Consider the following 22,160-nt stretch of genomic DNA (forward strand, 5'->3'; position numbering starts at 1 on the left):
TTGCTATCTATGATGATGATTATGATGACATGCATGCCATAACGAGTAGTAAATCTTCTATGCTTGTGCATCATGAAAAGAGTGTTGTATGTGATAGACATATTGTTGAATCCATTCATGATGTCTCTGACAATTATTATGAGGAAGGAACTTATTCCCTTACATATCTCAATAATATCAAGTTTCTTCTCTATGTGTTGATTGTTTTGAAGTTGCACTTGTTTTGCCTTCCTATGCTAGTTGATTCTTGTTCCCATAAGTTGTTTGCTCAAAAAATCCCTTTGCATAGGAAGTGGGTTAGACCTAAATGTGCCAGTCATATGCTTAATGATGCTCTCTTTACATTTCAATTCTTATCTTTTATGCGAGTATCATTGAAATCATCATGCCTAGCTTAAAAGGCATTAAAGAAAAGCGCTTGTTGGGAGACAACCCAACACTTTTACCTACTTTTTTGTGTTTGCACATGATTATGTTACTGTATTAATCATGTTTTATTGCTTTTGTTTCAATAAAGTGCCAATAAAATCCTTTAGGATCTTGTTGGGTGATAGTTGCTTTGATGTTGCTGAAAAACAGAAACTTTTTCACTCACGAAAATAATTCTAGTTTTTAACAGGAGAGTGCTATTGAGTTGATTATTTTTGCAGAAGATTAATATACAAATTTCTCACGTGGTCCTAATATTTAAGAATTTTTGTAGTAGTATAAATATGGTTTGAGTACAGATTACTACAGACTGTTTTGTTTTTGACAGATTCTGTTTTCATTGCATAGTTTGCTTGTTTTCTAGTTTCTATGGCTTATATTGCTCAATATAGATTATAGAGATGATATGATACAGTAGGCATTGTGTGAGAACAATTATGAATCTTATCTTTGGCAGTACCAAAAGTGGAATGGTTTGCTCTTTATCATACTAACCTATTTCACAAAGTTCCGTTAAGTTTTGTGTGATTGAAGTTTTCAAGTTTTGGGTGAGATGTCGATATGAGGAGAATAAGGAGTGATAATACCCTAAGCTTGGGGATGACCAAGGCACCCCAAGGTAATATTTAAGGAAGATCGAAGCAACTAAGCTTGGGGATGCCCCAGAAGGCATCCCCTATTTTGTCTCCAACATTATTGGTAACCTCACTTGGAGCTATGTTCTCATTCATCACATGATATGTATTTTGCTTGGAGCATCAATTTATTTTGTTAGGATTTTCTTGCTGTTATTTAGAATAATGTTTTGCATCTTTTATTTCAATGAAAGTGGCAATGATAGCCTTTGCCATGCTTATTTTGCAAGTATACATGTTGTTGTTTGAAAACAGAAAGTTTACCGCTATTGCAAAAATTCCTTAGAAAAGTCAGAATGTGATAAAATGCTGAAACTTCTTGCAAAATGAGCTATGATGAATTTTCTTCAGTGTGGTAAATTTTCATAATGTTTGGAGTTAGGGAAGTATTGATACTCTTGCATTCTTTACAGACTGTACTGTTTTGGCAGATTGCTGTTATGTTTGCATTGTTTGCATATGTTTGCTTGTTTAATGATTCTATTTGAGGATATGAGTATTAAACATGCAGAGGCATTTAGTATGCAATGTTGAATAATAATTTAGTGATATGCTACAGTAGATAATGATAAGGTTTTTGCATTGGTTTATACTAACTTATCTCACAAGTTCTTGTTGAGTTTTGTGTGGATGAAGCTTTTGAGATTTATGAAACCATGATATGAGAAGAATTAAGGAGACACAAAAGCTCAATCTTGGGGATTCCCAAGGCATCCCAGGTTAATATTTCAAGAATTCTCAAGCATCTAAGCTTGGGGATGCCCCGGTAGGCATCCCACCTTTCTTCTTCAACAATTATCGGTTAGTATCGGTTGATCCGAAGTTTTTGCTTCTTCACATGATGTGTGCTATTGTAGAAATGTCATTTTGTTTTGTTTTGCTCGCTGTTTTAATAAAATTATTAGATCTATAAGTTTTTAAATAAAATAGAGTCCTCAAATAATTGCCAGGGAGGCCAAGTAAGCGGCATTCACATCCCGTCAACGAAGCTCTTTCCTATGTCATTTATTCTTGTGCTTCACTTATATCCTATGAGTAAATTGTTGAATAAATTGAATTTCATGAAGTTGAATTCATATCATGTCTAGTGGTAGCTTTACATTGGGTTTAGAATGTGAAATCTTTTGAGGCTTGACAATCACAATATTGGTCATACAAGCAATTCACAAATAATTAGTATAAGGAACAAAACTTTCACATATAAATACACTATCATGGAAATCTTTTGTGATTGTGAGCCCCCATCAAAATATTATATGCCAAAATTGTTGACGTTGGACAAGGAAGACAACGTAATGGTTTATGTTTGTTCATATTCACATAGAAATTATATTGTCATAGATCCTTCAACATGTGGTTCTTGCCCCCCATCTTTGCTAGCCAAAAATTCCACCCCAAGTAGAGATACTACTTGTGCATCCAAAAACCCTTAAACCCAAATCTTATTTTCAAGAGTCCACCATACCTACCTATATGCGGTATTCTTTTGCCATTCTAAGCAAATTTGTATGTGCCATCTTTAATTTTCAAAATAAATTTCTCTTTTGTGTGCTCGTACCGCTCGCGAGGCGGTGAGGGTGGCCAATATTTTCCATGCTAGATGTGTTATTCTCACGATGAGTGTTTATTCACTTGTCATTGCATGGGAGTAAGGCAAAGGTATTAGGGATGCCCAGTCCCGAAATGAAAAATGAATTCACTTTATGTTGTCAAATAATAAATTCCTTGGTAAGTGTTGGTATGGAGGGCACCCGTGGATACGGTTAGCCATGGAAAGTGAAAGTATGGTGGAAAAAGGAATAAACTTTATTTTCTGTTTGGGAACCGCCTATGATATATCTAGCATGGAAAGTGTTGGGAGCTCTAAGTCGTTTTTGTTGGTGGGAAAATTATGCCTCTCAAAATGTTTTTATCTCTCAATTTTTGCTTTGACCTCTGGCACCTCTACAAATCCCTACTTCCCCCTGCAAAGGGCCTATCTTTTACTTTTTAGTATTTACTTTTATGCAAAGAGTCAAAGTTTTTCTCTCTATTCCTTTTTATTTTTATCTTTTGGCAAGCATAATGTGGTGAGGAAAGATCTAGGCACATATGTCCAGTTGAATATGGGTAGCATGAGTTATTACTGTTGACATCACCCTTGAGGTGAATACGTTGGGAGGCGAAATTATAAGCCCCTATCTTTCTATGTGTCCGGTTGAAACGTTTTGCTCATGTGTACAAGGTGAGTGTTAGCAATCATAGAAGACCATATGATGGTTGAGTATGTGGAGCTCTTACTTAAACTCTGTTGAATAAGATGAATTGCAATTGCTTGGTGACTAAGAAGATAGGTTGTTGAGTTTCAAGAGAATTCATTGTTTGAACCTTAACATGTGAATTGGTTGCTACTATAACATGAGAAGTTTCATAAGAAAGAATTGTTGTTATGATGCTAGGAAAAGTGATTGAAATTATCATTGATGAAACTTATGCACTTTGCTAGCATTCACACTTCATAAATTATTTCTTTTATCATTTACCTACTCGAGGACGAGTAGGAATTAAGCTTGAGGATGCTGATGCGTCTCCAACGTATCTAAAATTTGTGAAGTATTCATGGCAATATATTATCATTCTTGGATGATTTACAATCATTTTATAGCAAATTTATATCATTTTTTGGGACTAACCTATTGACGCAGTGCCCAATGCCACTTGTTGTTTTTTTCTTGTTTTTTACATCGCAGAAAATAAATATCAAACGGAGTCCAAACACCGTGAAACTTTACGGAGATTTTTTTGGACCAAAAGGAACCCAATGGGCCAGAGCTGCACCTGGGGGTGCCCCGAGGGGGACACAACCCACCATGGCGCGCCAGGGCCCCCTGGCGCGCCCAGGTGGGTTCTGCCCACCTCGGTGGCCTCACATACCCCTTCTTTGCACTATAAATTCCCAAATATTCCGAAACCCCTCGGGGTTAACCTAGATCAGAAGTTCCGCCGCCGTAGGGCTCTGTAGCCACCGAAAACCAATCTAGACCCGTTCCAGCACCCTGTCGGAGGGGGGAATCATCTCTGGTGGCCATCTTCATCATCCCGGCGGCCACCACGATGAGGAAGGAGTAGTCCACCCTCGGGGCTGAGGGTTTGTATCAGTAGCTATGTGTTTAATCTCTCTCTCTCTCTCTCTCTCTCGTGATCTATATCATGGGCTTTGTTAATATAGTCGGATCATATGATGTTTCTCCCCTCTATACTCTTGTTGTGATGAATTGAATATTTACCCTTTGAAGTTTTGTCTTGTCGGATTGAATATTCAGAAATGAGAACACATGATATATGTCTTGTGGTATGAATACTTGAGGTGACAATTGGGGTATCTTATTGACTCACTTGATATATGTTATGGCATTCAACTCATGGATTCCCGCGGTGATATTGGGGTAGTCTATGCATAGGGGTTGATGCACGTTTTTACTATCCTTTCTCTGATATAAACTTTGGGGTCTCCTTGTAGTTCTTTGTGTGGATTGAGTATTATGAATATGAATTTTCTTTGGTGTTATTCTAGTACAAACTCTAGGATAGATCGAACGGAAACAATAGCTTTGTGTTATTTTAGTACGGACTCTTGAATAGATCGAATGGAAATAATAGGTTTGAGGAGGTTTCATACCCTACAAACAATTCCTATCTTTTGTTCTCCGCTAATAGGAACTCGGGAGTGATTCTTCGTTGCACTTTGAGGGATAATCATATGATCCAACTATGTTAGCACTGTTGGGAGATTGCGCTAGTGAAAGTACGAACCCTAGGCCTTGTTTTTAAGCATTGCAATACCGTTTTTGTGCCCGTTTACTATTTTCTACCTTGCTATTTTTATTTATTCAGATTATCAAAATATATTTCTACCATCAATATTACACTTTTATCACCATTTCTTCGCCGAACTAGTGCACGTATACAATTTACCATTGTATTGGGTGTGTTGGGGACACAAGAGATTTCTTGTATTTGGTTGCAGGGTTGTTTGAGAGAGAAAATCTTCATCGTACACCTCTCACGGAGTGATAAACCTTAGGTCATCCACTTGAGGGAAAATTGCTACTGTCCTACAAAACTCTGTGCTTGGAGCCCCAACACGTCTCTACAAGAATAAAGTTGCGTAGCAGACATCAATGACTCCGAGTCTCGATATGGATACATATTGAAAGTGGGAGAAATTAGCTAGAGTAGCTCCATGCAGAGCATTGTAGACATAGAAATTTGCAAAATACATATGGATTTGAATATGACAGACCCGTTGACTAAACCTCTCTCACAAGCAAAACATGATCACACCGTAATACTCTTTGGGTATTAATCACATGGCGATGTGAACTAGATTATTTGACTCTAGTAAACTCTTTGGGTATTGGTCTCATGGTGATGTGAACTATGGGTGTTCACATGGCGATGTGAACTAGATTATTGACTCTAGTGCAAGTGGGAGACTGAAGGAAATATGCCCTAGAGGTAATAGTAAATTTGTTATTTTATATTTCCTTATTCATGATAAAGGTTTATTATTCATGCTAGAATTGTATTGATCGGAAACCTTAATACATGTGTGAATACATAAACAAACACCGTGTCCCTAGTGAGCCTCTACTAGACTAGCTCGTTAATCAAATATGGTTAAGGTTTCCTAACCATAGACATGTGTTGTCATTTGATAACGGGATCACATTATTAGGAGAATGATGTGATCGACAAGACCCATCCATTAGCTTAGCATTATGATCATTCAGTTTTATTGATATTGCTTTCTTCATGTCAAATAGATATTCCTTCGACTATGAGATTATGCAACCCCCGGATACCGGAGGAATTCCTTGTGTGTTGATTGCTCTCTGACTATAGCGCCAGAAAAGCTCCTGTCTGCTAGGACTACATCGGTATTTCCCCAAAGAGGAAGGGATGATGCGGCACATCGACGATAGGTATTTCCCTCAGTGAAGAAAGCAAGGTTATCGAACCAGTAGGAGAACCAAGCAACACAATGTAAACAGCACCTGCACACAAATAACAACACCTCGCAACCCAAACTGTTAAAGGGGTTGTCAATCCCTTTCGGGTAACGATGCCAGAAAATTGTAGTACATTGAAATAATAGATCGCAAATAAAATAAAGTGCAGCAAAGTATTTTTGTACTTTTGGTTTAATAGATCTCGATAAATTTGCAAAGGAAAAATAGATCGCAAGCAAATATATGAGGAAGAAGACCCGGGGGTCGTAGGTTTCACTAGTGGCTTCTCTCGAGAAAAAATAACAAACAGCGGGTAAACAAATTACTTTTGGGCAATTGATAGAACCTCAAATAATTATGACGATATCCAGGCAATGATCATTACATAGGCATCACGTCCAAGATTAGTAGACCGACTCCTGCCTGCATCTACTACTATTACTCCACACATCGACCGCTATCCACCATGCATCTAGTGTATTAAGTTCATGGAGAAACGGAGTAATGTAATAAGAACAATGACATGATGTAGACAAGATTCTTTTATCTATTGCGTAGATATAGATCCCATGTTTTTATTCTTAGTAGCAACGATACATACGTGTCGGTTCCCTTTTCTGTCACTAGGATCAAGCACCATAAGATCGAACCCACTACCGGGCACCTCTTCCCATTGCGAGATAAATAGATCAAGTTGGCCAAACAAAACCCAAATATCGGAGAAGAAATATGAGGCTATAAGAGATCATGCATATAAGAGATCAAAGAAACTCAAATAACTTTCATGGATATAAAAAGATATGACTGATCATAAACTCAAAGTTCATCAGATCCCAACAAACACACTGCAAAAAGAGTTACATATATGGATCTCCAAGAGACCATTGTATTGAGAATCAAGAGAGAGAGAGAGAGATGAAGCCATCTAGCTACTAACTACGGACCCGAAGGTCTACAAAGAACTACTCACGCATCATCGGAGAGGCACCAATGGAGGTGGTGAACCCCATCCGAGATGGTGTCCAGATTGGATCTGGTGGTTCTGGACTCGCGGCTGGATGAATATTTCATTGACTCCCCTAGGGTTTCTGGAATATTTGGGTATTTATAGAGCAAAGAGGAGGTCCGGGGGGCACCCAAGGTGGGCACAACCCACCAGGGAGCGCCTGGGCCTCCTAGCGCACCCTGGTGGGTTGTCCCCTCCTCGGGACTCCCCCTAGGTGCAACTAGGGCCCAACATGTTCCTTCTGGTCCATACAAAATCTCCATAAAGTTTCGTGGCATTTGGACTCCGTCTGATATTGATTTTCTGCGAGGTAAAAAACACAGAAAAAACAGGAACTGGCACTTGGCACTATGTCAATAGGTTAGTACCAAAAATGATATAAAATGATTATAAAACATCCAAGATTGATAATAAAACAGCATGGAATAATCAAAAATTATAGATACGTTGGAGACGTATCATGTGCTATCAAACGTCACAACGTAACTGGGTGATTATAAAGATGCTCTACAGTTATCTCCAAAGGTGTTTGTTGAGTTCGGCATAGATCGAGATTAGGATTTGTCACTCCAAGTATCAGAGAGGTATCTCTGGGCCCTCTCGGTAATACACATCATTAGCTTGCAAGGAACAAGTAAGGAGTTAGTCACGAGGTGATGTATTAAGGAACGAGTAAAGAGACTTGCCGGTAATGAGATTGAACTAGGTATGAAGATACCGATGATCGAATCTCGTGCAAGTAACATGCCGATGGACAAAGGGAATTATGTATGTTGTCATAAAGGTTCAATCGATAAAAGATCTTCGTGGAATATGTAGGAATCAATATGGGCATCCAGGTCCCGCTATTGGTTATTGACCGAAGAGGTGTCTCGGTCATGACTACATAATTCCGGAACCCGCAGGGTCGCACGCTTAACGTTCGTTGACGCTAGGGTAGTATTGGGATATTTGATGAGTGGTAACAAAATGTTGTTCGGAGTCATGGATGAGGCCATGTACCTCACGAGGAGTCTCGGAATGGTCGAGAGGTAAAGATTTATATATGGGAAATCATATTTTGGGTTCCGGAAAAAAGTGCAGTTTTTCGGTATTCTACCGGGAAGATTCTAGAAGGTTCCGGAGGATTCCAAAGGGGTCTGTAAGTCCACAAGTGGGTCCACCATGACCCAAGGTCTGGCATGGGCTGTGGGGAGGTGCCCTGACCTTATTGGGCTAGGCGCACCAAGTCCTCAAAAGCCCATGTGGCTAGGGAAGGCAAAAAAGGAAGGAGTCCTAGTAGGAATAGGATTGGACTTGGAGTCCAAGTCCTCTCCCCCTTAGTTGTGCCATAGGGCTTGGAGGGTCTGTTTCCCACGCCCCTCCACCTATATATAGAGGGGAGGGGCGCCCCAAGAGGACACACCAAGCCCTTGGCACCCCTCTCTCTCCCATTACTCCATAGTTCCACCTCCTCGTCCCGGCGACGCTTAGTGAAGCGTTGTCGGTACTCCACCACCACCTTCACCAGCACGCCGTCGTGTTGATTGTGATCCCATCTACTTCTGCTCTCTCGCTTTTTGGATCAAGAAGGAGGAGACGTCATCGAGCCGCACGTGTGCTAAACTCGAAGGTGTCGTCCGTTCGGCACTAGATCGGTTGGATCATGATCGGATCGTGAAGAGTACGACTACATCAACCGCGTTGTTAAACGCTTCCGCATACGGTCTACGAGGGTACGTAGACACACTCTCCCGTCTTGTTACTATGCATCTCCATGGATAGATCTTGCGTGTGCATAGAATTTTTTTGTTTTCCATGCAACGTTTCCCAACAAGTTTATGTAAGGTCAAATATCTATTAGAGGAGGGTGAATGGAAGATACGGCAATTTATTTGGAAATGTAGCTTCAAAGAAAAATTGTATAGATAACATAGCTATGCCTTGTCCTTTCAGCTATTGCTATGAACTTTTGCCTTGTTCCTACCACATAGTGCTTGGCTTTTGTTGCCTCGTTTTAATAAAAAACGAGGGGGCGGAAACCTCTTTATTTCAAATATATATCTAAATAACTTAACTGTAATTGCAGAACTGAATAGATGTAAATCTAACACAAAACAAATAACTCAGAGGAAATAAAATAGAATGACTGAATCAGAGACAGGAGCAAACTAGATAAAATAAATAACTAAGTTGCAGTAGACGTACTCAAGTCTCACAAACAAGCATACAACCTTGAGAGCGGCAAGTGCGAACACACAACCAAACATGGTGTAAGTAACAAAATAAGGTAGTTCGCTACAAGGTCTTCAAATCAATCATAGAGAAAGAAGACATGTAAGTTCTTTGAGCCACATGCAGATTACAGAATGAAAAGTGGAGCAAAGAGATAGAACACGTAAGCATCATGAACACAATGCGGTTATTGATCCACTTGATTTGTTAGCACAACTCTATGTATGGTTCGAGAGCCTGGGATTAACCTTAGAAGACAAACTCGTCTTCACCCTATTCTCCTTGAGCTAAAATAACTTAGACCTCGCTCAACCACTCATGGTGGATCTTCAATGCGATCTTTCGGACCTTCACAGACTTATTCTTTGGTGGCCCATAATTACTCTTGGATGCTCTAGAATGAACATCTAACCGTCTAGAAGATGCATATTCCTCAAGAGTAAAACATTAGTTGAGCTTCAATCAAGTACTTTGGTGATGCTCGGTCACTTAGCGGTTTTGGGGCTCTAAGTTTTTTCTCACTTATGATTCTTTCAGTCTCTTATGGAGGTTGGGTTGCTCAAACAACACTTGTCAAACCACTCGGAGCAGTCAACCACAAATGGTTGGAGGTAGGTGGAGATTTATAGCTGGGAGCAATCTTAAGGGTTGAAATGACAGTTGGAGGCAGGGTCACTCAATGTACACATGACATGTGGCGAAACGGTCGAGTTCAAACACAGTCACTGGATTGACTTGCGGTACAAGTCATCAAACTCCCCAACATGGCCAGTTAGCTAGTGTGTCCCAAAGAATAACTTCTTCAACACTAAAACCAAATGAACTACTTCGAAGGAGATTTCAAAGTCTTCACTTGAAGAATTAGGTTGAATTGACCACACACACAAAAAATACTTTAATCTCAGCTTTCACTTAGACCCCTCTTAATAGTGTAGTTTGTCCCATCGACTCAATTGAAGAAAATGAAACCAGGAAACAAAAACCTTCACTATAACTTCATATTCCTCACAACAAAAATCATGTTCTTCTAAAGGGCGCCAAATTCTTTAATTGTTCCCCTGGTGGCACAGCCACCACCAGGGCGCGCCACCTAGCCGTGTGGGGGTGGGGGGCTAGCCACTGCCTTACAATGATTCAGCTACCCAAAAATACCACCAAAAATTGTTGACACATTTTTCAACACGGATCCGCCGCCACCTCCTGTTCTTCCTCTAGAAATATGATCCGAAGTCCGTTTCTGGCTCCGGAGAGGGGGATTCATCGTCGACGTCATCCCAACCCTTCTTCATCAACAATTTCATGATGCTCACATTCATTTGTGAGTAATTCTTCTATAGGCACATGGAGGTAGATGAAAATTGGATAAGATTTCCTATGTAATCAGTTTTAGATTTGTTAGGGCTTGATGTCTAGTATCCACTATGTTCTCATTATTATGTTGCTATGACTTTGCTATGCTTAATGATTTTCACTAGGCCCGAGTGCCATGATTTTAAATCTGAACTCACTATGTTTTCATGAAAATATTTGTGTCTTGATCTTATGTACAACTTGTATGCACATGTTGTCTTGTATGCACCTGTTGTCGTTCTAAACCCTAGACCCCAAAGTGACAACAATTGGGTATCGACGAGTATGGCTTTACCTTCAAGATTTCATGTATTCACCGTATGTTAATGTTTTGTTCTGGTTCTCTATTAAAAGGAGCATCTTAATTTCCATTATGATCCCGCTGCCATGGGAGGATAGAACATAAGATGTTGTCCAAGTTCTTATAGCAAGCACGTACAACTATTTATGGAATGCATGCCCACATATGATTGATGAATTGGAGCTAGTTTGTTGTCGCTTTATGTTATGACGGTTACATAATGAACCTCATCTGAACAAAACCCACTATCTACATCCATGCCTGCACTTTCTACTATTGTTGTTCTCGTTACAATTACTATTGTTGCACTCTGCTACTATTTTGCAATCTTTTCACTGCTACTATCACTTTATCACTACTACTATCATATTACTATTACTAATAAATTGTTGCAAGCATGTTATATATCCACGTGTGGTTGAATTGACAACTCAACTGCTAAAGCTTATAAATATTCTATGCCCCCTTCTATCAATCACTAAACTTGGGTTGAAATACTTCCCGACTGCCGTGATCCCCTATACTTGTGGGTCATCAATGATCCTTATCTAAAAACGTTAATTAGTTAGTGTTGATACAAGTGTAGCATCGTCTGAAATACATGTCACTTCGAGGTGTGCCATGTCAATATGGGTAGGATAGACTTGCCGTGTATGAGGCGGGGTGAATGATTCACGCAACAAGAACATTTGGTTGTCCTGATGAAATTAGCAAGAATGCCTTGAGTTCGGAACACACACATCGAAGGATCAACAGGAGTCACATAAAGATGTGATTGGCAAGTTGGACTATCGGTCTAATTATTTTTACATCAGTGATGCTAACATCAATGGTAGAGTAATTGAGACGTGGAACTTGAATCACTAGTAATCAACTACGAGGGGTATTGGTTTTACGAGGAACACACTATTATTATTATTATTTTAATTTGAGTTGCAATAAATTATAAGTGAATTTGCATATCTTTGTTGTACATAAAAATGCATGCAACACCACCTTTAATTTAGCATTGATGCTTGACAAAGAAAAAATGACTACATCTGTCAGTAACTATACAAAGTGGGTCCGTATTTTGAGCATTGTCCTCGGGAGTGCTAGGAAAGAATACATTCTAGAAACAACTATTCCAGATGCCCCTTGCGACACCGCGACGCGTGATGATAGAAATATCTATCAGCCAAAAAGTGATGACTCCTATCAGTGTAGTGTGTGATGCTTTGTTGCATGGAACCGGAGCTTCAAAACATTTTGAGAACCATATGGCCTACAAAACCACTAGTTTCAAGAAGAAGGGGAAAGCCAAGAAGAATGGCAAGGGCACCAGTAAGACCGTCACCAAACCTATGGGTGGTGCCACTTTAGATATTGAGCGCTTCTTCTGTAAGCAAAATGGTCAGTGGAAGAGAAACCGCAAGAAGTTTCTAGTAGAGAAGAAGAAAACTGGAAAGTCTAGCTCAGGTATGAGTGTCAGACATTGTATATATGTTTTACTTGTTGGTGCTCACTGTAATTCTTGGATATTAGATATTCGAGTTGTTGATCACATTTTCCACGTGATGCAGGGATTACAGAGGCCACTGAGACTGACAAAGAATGAGGTGCAGAAGCACGTCGGGTACGGAGTTCAAGTTGTTGTTCAAGCCATCGACATTTTACCTCTACATCTACCTTCGGGATTCACATTAGAACTTTGTAATTATACTATGTTCTGGCCTTACGCAAGAACATTACACCAGGGTCTTGTTTATTGCGTTATATGTATTTTTAATTCTGAGAACAATAGTTGTTTAATATATTTAAAGAATATGTTCTATGGCTATGCGCCCGTTAAGAATTAGTTGTTATTACTGTTTGATAACCGTAATGGGGAAGAACAGTGGTGGTGTATGTGATAGGGAGCTACCGCGTGTATGAACGTATCTGTACTGGCTCTGCCCATAGAGAGAAACATGTAAAGTGGCTTAGAAATCCGAAGTAGCATTATGTTTAGGCACCGCTATAGATGCACACTAGAGGGGATTCTGGAATCCCCGGGAACATTTTAATCCCACTTGTCTCAAGTCTCTCATTTAAAATTCTAGGTTTTTAGTTTTTTTGAATTATTTGTCTTTACACTTGCAACATCCTTTCCACCACTTTACCACTGCTTTGGATCTCTAACAACTTACATGCATTTTGCTTGAAGCATTCAAACAAAAGAATGATTCTTGTGCTCCCTATGGGATCGATACTCTTACTTCGAAAAAGCTAAAACTAAACCTTGTGCACTTACAGGAAATCAATGGTCCAAGAATTACTCTGTTTGTTATGAACTTAATACCTTAAGATGCATGCTGGATAGCAAGCGAGGGGTGGAGTAATAGTAGTATATTTAGTAAAATTAACGGTCTACTTGTCACAAACATAATGCCTATATATTGATCATGCCATGAAGATGACGGACATATGCCCTAGAGCCAATAATAAAGTTGTTATTTATATTTCCTTATATCATGATAAATGTTTATTATTCACGCTAGAATTGTATTAACCGGAAACTTAGTACATGTGTGAATACATAGACAAACAGAGTCTCACTAGTATGCCTCTACTTGACTAGCTCATTAATAAAGATGGTTAAGTTTCCTAGCCATGGACAAGAGTTGTCATTTGATGAATGGGATCACATCATTAGATAATGATGTGATTGACTTAACCCATCTGTTAGCTTAGCACTATGATCGTTTAGTTTATTGCTATTGCTTTCTCCATAACTTATACATGTTCCTATGACTATGAGATTATGCAACTCCCGAATACCGGAGGAACACTTAGTGTGCTATCAAACATCACAACATAACTGGGTGACTATAAAGATGCTCTACAGGTGTCTCTGATGGTGTTTGTTGAGTTGGCATAGATCAAGATTAGGATTTGCCACTCCATGTATTGGAGAGGTATATCTGGGCCCTCTGATACGTCTCCAACGTATCTATAAATTTCGATTGCTCCATGCTATATTATCTACTGTTTTGGACATTATTGGGCTTTATTATCCACTTTTATATTATTTTTGGGACTAACCTATTAACTGGAGGCCCAGCCCAGAACTGATGTTTTTTGCCTGTTTTGGGGTTTCGAAGAAAAGGAATATCAAAAGGAGTCCACACGGAATGAAACCTTCGGGAACGTGATTTTTAGGAAGATTATGATCTGGGAGACTTGGACCCTATGTCAAGAAAGAAAACAGGAGGGCACGAGGTAGGGGGAGCGCCTACCCCAACCAGGCACGCCCTCCACCCTCGTGGCCCCCCTGTTGCTCCACCGACGTACTCCTTCGTCCTATATATACCTATGTACCCCCAAATGATCAGAGACGGAGCCAAAACCCTAATTCCACCGCCGCAACTTTCTGTATCCACGAGGTCCCATCTTGGGGCCTGTTCTGGAGCTCCGCCGGAGGGGGCATCAATCACAGAGGGCTTGTACATCAACACCATAGCCTCTCCGATGAAGTGTGAGTAGTTTACCTCAGACCTACGGGTTCATAGTTAGTAGCTAGATGGCTTCTTCTCTCTTTTTGGATCTCAATACAATGTTCTCCCCCTCTCTTGTGGAGATCTATTCGATGTAATCTTCTTTTTGCGGCGTGTTTGTTGAGACCGATGAATTGTGGGTTTATGATCAAGTCTATCTATGAATAATATTTGAATCTTCTCTGAATTCTTTTATGTATGATTGGTTATCTTTGCAAGTCTCTTCGAATTATCAGTTTGGTTTGGCCTACTAGATTGATCTTTCTTGCAACGGGAGAAGTGCTTAACTTTGGGTTCAATCTTGTGGTGTCCTTTCCCGGTGACAGTAAGGGCAGCAAGGCACGTATTGTATTGTTGCCATCGAGGATAACAAGATGGGGTTCTCTTCATATTGCATGAGTCTATCCCTCTACATCATGTCATCTTGCTTAAGGCGTTACTCTGTTTTTAACATAATACTCTAGATGCATGTTGGATAGCGGTCGATGAGTGGAGTAATAGTAGTAGATGCAGGCAGGAGTCGGTCTACTTGTCTCAGACGTGATGCCTATATACATGATCATACCTAGATATTCTCATAACTATGCTGAATTCTGTCAATTGCTCAACAGTAATTTGTTCAGCCACCGTAGAATACTTATGCTCTTGAGAGAAGCCACTAGTGAAACCTATGACCCCCGGGTCTATCTGTAACACCCCAGATGTAACCTACCATATTTATATTCCAACTCTTGCCTTTTCCGGCACTAAGTTATGTTATTTCCTCGTTGTCGGGTTTTGTCTTCGTGTTGTTTTGTCTTTGTCATGCATCTCATATCATGTCATCATGTGCATTGCATTTGCATACGTGTTCGTCTCATGCATTCGAGCATTTTCCCCGTTGTTTGTTTTGCATTCCGGCGCTCCTATGTCCTCCGGTGTCCCTTTCTACCTCTTTTCGTGTGCGGGTGTTAAACGTTTTCGGATTGGACCGAGACTTGTCATGCGGCCTTGGTTTACTACCGGTAGACCGCCTGTCAAGTTCCGTACCATTTGGACATCGTTTGATACTCCAACCGTTAACCGAGGGACCGAAAAGGCCTCGTGTGTGTTGCAGCCCAACACCCCTCCAAAGTGGCCCAAAAACCCACCTAAACCCCTTCCATCATCTAGAGCGTTCGATCACGACCGCGTGTCCGCAAACCGCACCTCATTTGGAGCTTCCTAGCTCCCTCTACCTATAAAACTAGACCTCCCCCGAAATTTTCGGGTCATTCTACCCTAACCCTAGCTAAACCGTTCGCGCCGCCGCCGGACATGTCCGCCTCCTAGCGGACGAAGTCGCCGCCACCACCCACGCCATTCAGCGCCTGACACATGGCACGCCGGCCACCTCTCACCGCGCGGCCCGGGCATCCCGCGTCGGGCCCCCGCGGCCCAGGTCGTTGCCGCCTCGCCCGAGGGGGGCTGCCCTCACCGCGCCGCCCGTCCGCCTACCCGCCGGCGCTCGCCCCGCCGCCCGTCAGCGCTCGCCTCCGCCGCGCCGCCCGAGGCCGGTGCCGCAACCGCCGCCATCGTCCTCCTCGCCGGACGCTCCGGCCCCCGCAGAGGATCCGGCCATCTCCCCCAACTCCGGCGCCCCAAGCGTCTCCGGCGAGCACTGTTCCAGCCACCTCGGTTCATGTGCCGAGAGGAACCCTAGATCTGGATCCAAATCTCGGTTGACTTTTCCCCTCGAAACCCTAACTTTTTGCATACTTTGACGCATCATAACTTCCTCTTCGTGGCTCCGATTCGTGCGTGTAGCATATCGAAATGTTCGTCTCGACAAGTACATCATTTCATCTCATTGCATCATTTTCCTTTGAGCTCATCTTGATGCCCGAAATGCTGCTGGAAGAGGGCTATGTGATGTTAGTTTCAGATCTGGTTCAGCAAATGCACTTTTGTCATTTTTGCCATGATTAATGTGTGCATGCTATGATCCTGAGCTCTACATATGTTTTGAATAATGCCATGCCGTCTTTACAGGGGTGTATGCCATGTATTTTTGTGATATATGTGGTGACTAGCACAAGCATGCAAAGTAGCTTACTCAATGATGTTGATTTTAGGGATTTCGGAATTCACTAAGTCCTTGCCCTGTCATTATTTTTATGCCATATGTTCATGTTGTTTCCTAGTGATCTGTGCCTCTTTTGAGCATGATCAGTAAGGGTGTTTTGTAGATAATGTTGTGCTCTATCCATCCATGTCTTTATTTGCAATTATGGAGCACCCTAGCTTGAGTCAATCGAGCTCTACTTTTGCTATAAAATGTTCCTGGCAGATTGTTAACATGTTTAGCAATTTTGCCGAGCTTGTTGTTGTTGATCTGTGCATGCTATGTTGTTGTCTTGCCATGTCTAGCTTCTATGCCATGCCTACTTGCTGGGTGTATGCTTAGATTATCATGCCATGCTTTGTAGTGAGTGCATCGAGCTCGTAAACATGCCTACTCGTTATCTGTTTTGCCATGCTCCAGTTTTTCACTAAGTCTGAATCTGGTTATGTTTTTGCTATGTTTACATGCTTGCAATTGTATTTTCTGATCCCTTTTGGCTCATGGTCACTAAGGGACTTTTGTTGTATGCTTTGAGTAGCTTCATGCCATGCTTTGCTTTGCCATGATATGTTCCTATAGCATGTAGTTTTCGTGCTCTAAAGATTGCTTCCTGATGGTAAATTCCTGATTTGCTGTTAATTTCACTAAGTCTGAAACCTGTTATCTTTTGCAGTTTTGCCATGCTTGTTTGAGCTTACTATTGAGTGAATTAGCCATAGCTCAGTGTTCATATTTTGTCAAGCATCATGAGTGTATCCCTGCCATGTATTTTGTTGCCATGTTTGAGTGCAGTAGCTTATTTATCTGGATGCATTTAGAAGGCTACTTGCTGTTTATCGCAGACCGGTGCCATATTTGTTTTGCTTGCCATTTCCAAACCGTGCATCCGATTCCGGTGATCTTTATATCGATTTCAACCGAAATCACCTCACCTTTCCAGTGGCACACTTGGATTTCCATGTTGAGGCCAGGTTCAATCATTCCTTTCCAAATCATGCATATGCATCACATGTTGCATCCCGCATATCATACCATGTTTGCATCATGTTGTTTGAGCATTGCACGTGGTTAATTGTATTCCTTTTGCTTGTTGTTCTTGTTTGGGTAGAGCCGGGAGATGAGTACGTGAACGAGGAGCCCGTTGAGTACGCTTACGAGGATCAAGTCGACTGTGAGAACTTTGCAGGCAAGATGACCATACCCTTGAAATCACTTCTATCTTTGCTTGCTAGTTGCTCGCTCTTTTGCTATGCCTATGCTATGATACCTACCACTTTCTTATCATGCCTCCCAAATTGCCATGTCAACCCTCTAACCCACCTTGTCCTAGCAAACCGTTGTTTGGCTATGTTACCGCTTTGCTCAGCCCCTCTTATAGCGTTGCTAGTTGCAGGTGAAGATTGGAGTTTTGTTCCTTGTTGGAACATGTTTATTGTTGGGATATCACCATATTATCTTGTTTATCTTAATGCACCTATATACTTGGTAAAGGGTGGAAGGCTCGGCCTTATGCCTGGTGTTTCGTTCCACTCTTGCCGCCCTAGTTTCCGTCATATCGGTGTTATGTTCCTGGATTTTGCGTTCCTTACACTGTTGGGTTATAATGGGAACCCCTTGACACTTCGCCTTGAATAAAACTCTTCCAGTAATGCCCAACATTGGTTTTACCATTCGCCACCTAGCCTTTTCCCTTGGGTTTCACGGACTCAAGGGTCATCTTTATTTTAACCCCCCCCCCAGGCCAGTGCTTCTCTAAGTGTTGGTCCAACCGAGCGATGTCCGGGGCTACCAGGGGCAACTCTGGGCTGGCCTACCCGACGTCTTGCTCATCTTGTGTGCCCTGAGAATGAGATATGTGCAGCTCCTATCGGGGTTTGTCGGCACATCTGGGTGGTGTTGCTGGTTTAGTTTTACCATTGTCGAGATGTCTTGTAACCGGGATGCCGAGTCTGGTCGGATTGTCTTGGGAGAAGGAATATCCTTCATTGACCATGAGAGCTTGTGATGGGCTAAGTTGGGACTCCCCTGCAGGGATTTGAACTTTCGAAAGCCGTGCCCGCGGTTATGGGCAGATGGGAATTTGTCAATGTCCGGTTTTAGATAACCTGAAACTTAACTTAATCAAAATAAACCAACCGCGTGTGTAACCGTGATGGTCTCTTCTCGACGGAGTTCGGGAAGTGAACACGGTGTTGGAGTAATGCTTGACGTAGGTTGTTCTAGGATCACTTCTTGATCATAGTTTGTCGCTCGTGCCTTTGCCTTCTCTTCTCACTCTCTTTTGCGCATATGTTAGCCACCAAATATGCTAGTCGCTTGCTGCAGCTCCACATCATACCTTTACCCTTCCTATAAGCTTAAATAGTCTTGATCGCGAGGGTGTGAGATTGCAGAGTCCCCATGACTCACAGATTCCTTCCAAAACCAGATGCAGGGACCGATGATACCGCTCCAGGTGATTCAACTGTGCTCAAGTGCCTGTTCGATGAGGACTCAAGACGATACTACGTGTCTTTCCCAGATGATCAGTAGTGGTGCCTAGTTGGGGCGATCGGGGACTTTGTCGCATTTGGGGGTTGATCTTCATTTTGGTTCCATAGTCGGACCTTGAGTGTATTTGGATGAATGTAATGACTTATTTATGCTATTTGTGTGACGTGGCAAGTGTAAGCCAACTATGTATCCTTTTCCCTTATTATATTACATGGGTTGTTGTGAAGATTACCTCACTTGCGACATTGCGTTCAATGCGGTTATGCCTCTAAGTCGTGTTTCAACGCGTGGGAGATATAGCCGCATCGAAGGCGTTACACTATCTTTATCATATTAATCTCCTACTACTTAGTTATTTCCTTTGCTATTTACTTTGACTTTATTTTACTTTGCATCTTTATCATAAAAATACCAAAAATATTATCTTATCATATCTATCAGATCTCACTCTCATAAGTGGCCCTATAGGGATTGACAACCCCTATTTGCGTTGGTTGTGAGGATTTATTTGTTTTGTGCAGGTGCGAGGGACTCGCGCGTAGCCTCCTACTGGATTGATACCTTGGTTCTCGAAAACTGAGGGAAATACTTACGCTACTTTGCTGCATCATCCCTTCCTCTTCGGGGAAAACCAACGCAATGCTCAAGAGGTAGCAAGAAGGATTTCTGGCGCCGTTGCCGGGGAGGTCTACGCAAAAGTCAACATACCAAGTACCCATCAGATACCCTTATCTCCCGCATTACATTATTTGCCATTTGCCTCTCGTTTTCCTCTCCCCCCACTTCACCCTTGCCGTTTTATTCGCCCTCTCTCTCTATCATCCCTCTCTATTTGCCTCTTTTTGCCCGCTTGCTTTTTGTTTGCTTGTGTGTTAGTTTGTTTGCTTGTCATTATGGCTAGTCCCTTATCTTCTTCGTTGTCTCCCGAGAATGAAATTCTAAATTTTAAGCAAAGGGAGGGTGAAAATCTAAAAGATGCTTGGTATAGAATTTGCAATGCTCAAAATAGATCTGCTAGGAAGCAATCTACTACCATTCTCCTTCGCAATTTTTATGTAGGCATTACTCCTTGGCACCGTTATGTTCTTGATACTATTACCGGAGGGAACTTTTTGGGTAGCCATACTTTTGATTCTTATAATGCTATGTTAGATTTATTTGACTCACCCCCTCTCTTGGTTAATGGAACTATATTAACTTTGGAGCATGTAATGCAAAGGCTTGAGATTATTGAAAATAAGGTTGCTACCATAGAGTTAATTGAAAATTTGGATAAAAAGATCCACAGCCGAATCTCTCAATATGGATCTAAAGTAGGAGTTACTTTGAAAGATATTAAAGAAAAGGAACCCATAGTTAATGAGAAAATAAATCACGATTCCGTTAGGATCGATAAACTTGAGAATATTATTACCAACTTGGGAACCGCTTTTTCTTCCATAAAGAATACTCCAAGTCCTTCCACTAAAGTTGCCAAGCTTATGTACGTTCCTAAAAATAAGGGTGAATCATCTAGTAAGGAAAATGCGGATCTCAAATCTATAAGTGTTCATCCCAATCTTTTTCCTATCATTAAGGAACCATTTGTTACAAATGAATTTTTCGATCTTGTGCCTAAAAGTTTGATAACCAATAAAAAGAAAGAAATTCCTAAAGATGGTACATGCCTCATTGAAGAATTGCCTACCAAAGATGGCAATACCTAGATCTATTCGTGATTGTTATGCCTAGCTAGGGGCGTTAAAGGATAGCGCTTGTTGGGGGCAACCCAATTTTATTTTTATTCCTTGCTTTTTGCTCCTATTTAGTAATAAATAATTTATCTAGCCTCTGTTTTGGTTGTGTTTTTTGTGTTCAATTAGTGTTTGTGCCAAGTAGAACCGTTGGGAAGACTTGGGGAAAGTCTTGTTGAACTTGCTGTAAAAAACAGAAACTTTAGCGCTCACGGAACTGCTGTCATTTTTATTGGGAAATTGCTATTTAGTTAATTCTTTTTACAGATGATTAATAGATAAATTCCTCACGTCCAGTAATTTATTTTGGAATTTTTGGGGTTCCAGATCTTGAGCTAGCTACAGATTACTACAGACTGTTCTGTTTTGACAGATTCTGTTTTTCTTGTGTTGTTTGCTTATTTTGATGAATCTATGGTAGTAAAATAGTTTATAAACCATAGATAAGTTGGAATACAGTAGGTATAACACCAATATAAATAAATAATGAGTTCATTACAGTACCTTGAAGTGATCTTTTATTTTCTTTCGCTAACGGAACTCACGAGATTTTCTACTTTAAGTTTTGTGTTGTGAAGTTTTCAAGTTTTAGGTAAAGATTTGATGGATTATGGAACAAGGAGTGGCAAGAGCCTAAGCTTGGGGATGCCCATGGAACCCCCAAGATAATCTAAGGACACCTAAAAGCCAAAGCTTGGGGATGCCCCGGAAGGCATCCCCTCTTTCGTCTACTTCTATCGGTAACTTTACTTGGAGCTATATTTTTATTTACCACATGATATGTGCTTTGCTTGGAGCGTCTTGTATGATTTGAGTCTTTGCTTGTTAGTTTACCACAATCATACTTGCTGTACACACCTTTTGAGAGAGCCATACATGATTTGGAATTTGTTAGAATACTCTATGTGCTTCGCTTATATCTTTTGAGTTATATAATTTTGCTCTAGTACTTCACTTATATCTTTTAGAGCACGGTGGTGGATTTGTTTTATAGAAACTATTGATCTCTCATGCTTCACTTAGATTATTTTGAGAGTCTTAATAGCATGGTAATTTGCTTAAAATCTTAATATGGTTGGTATATAAGATTAATAATAAAACTTTCTTATGAGTGTGTTGAATACTATGATAAGTTTGATACTTGATAACTGTTTTGAGATATAGAGATGGTGATATTAAAGTCATGCTAGTTGAGTAGTTGTGAATTTGAGAAATACTTGTGTTGAAGTTTGTGATTCCCGTAGCATGCACGTATGGTGAACCGTTATGTGATGAATTCGGAGCATGATTTATTTATTGATTGTCTTCCTTATGAGTGGCGGTCGGGGACGAGCGATGGTCTTTTCCTACCAATCTATCCCCCTAGGAGCATGCGCGTAATACTTTGCTTTGATAACTTGTAGATTTTGC

The sequence above is a fragment of the Triticum aestivum genome, chromosome 2A, assembly GCF_018294505.1.
Source record: "Triticum aestivum cultivar Chinese Spring chromosome 2A, IWGSC CS RefSeq v2.1, whole genome shotgun sequence".
NCBI classification, from domain to species: domain Eukaryota; kingdom Viridiplantae; phylum Streptophyta; class Magnoliopsida; order Poales; family Poaceae; genus Triticum; species Triticum aestivum.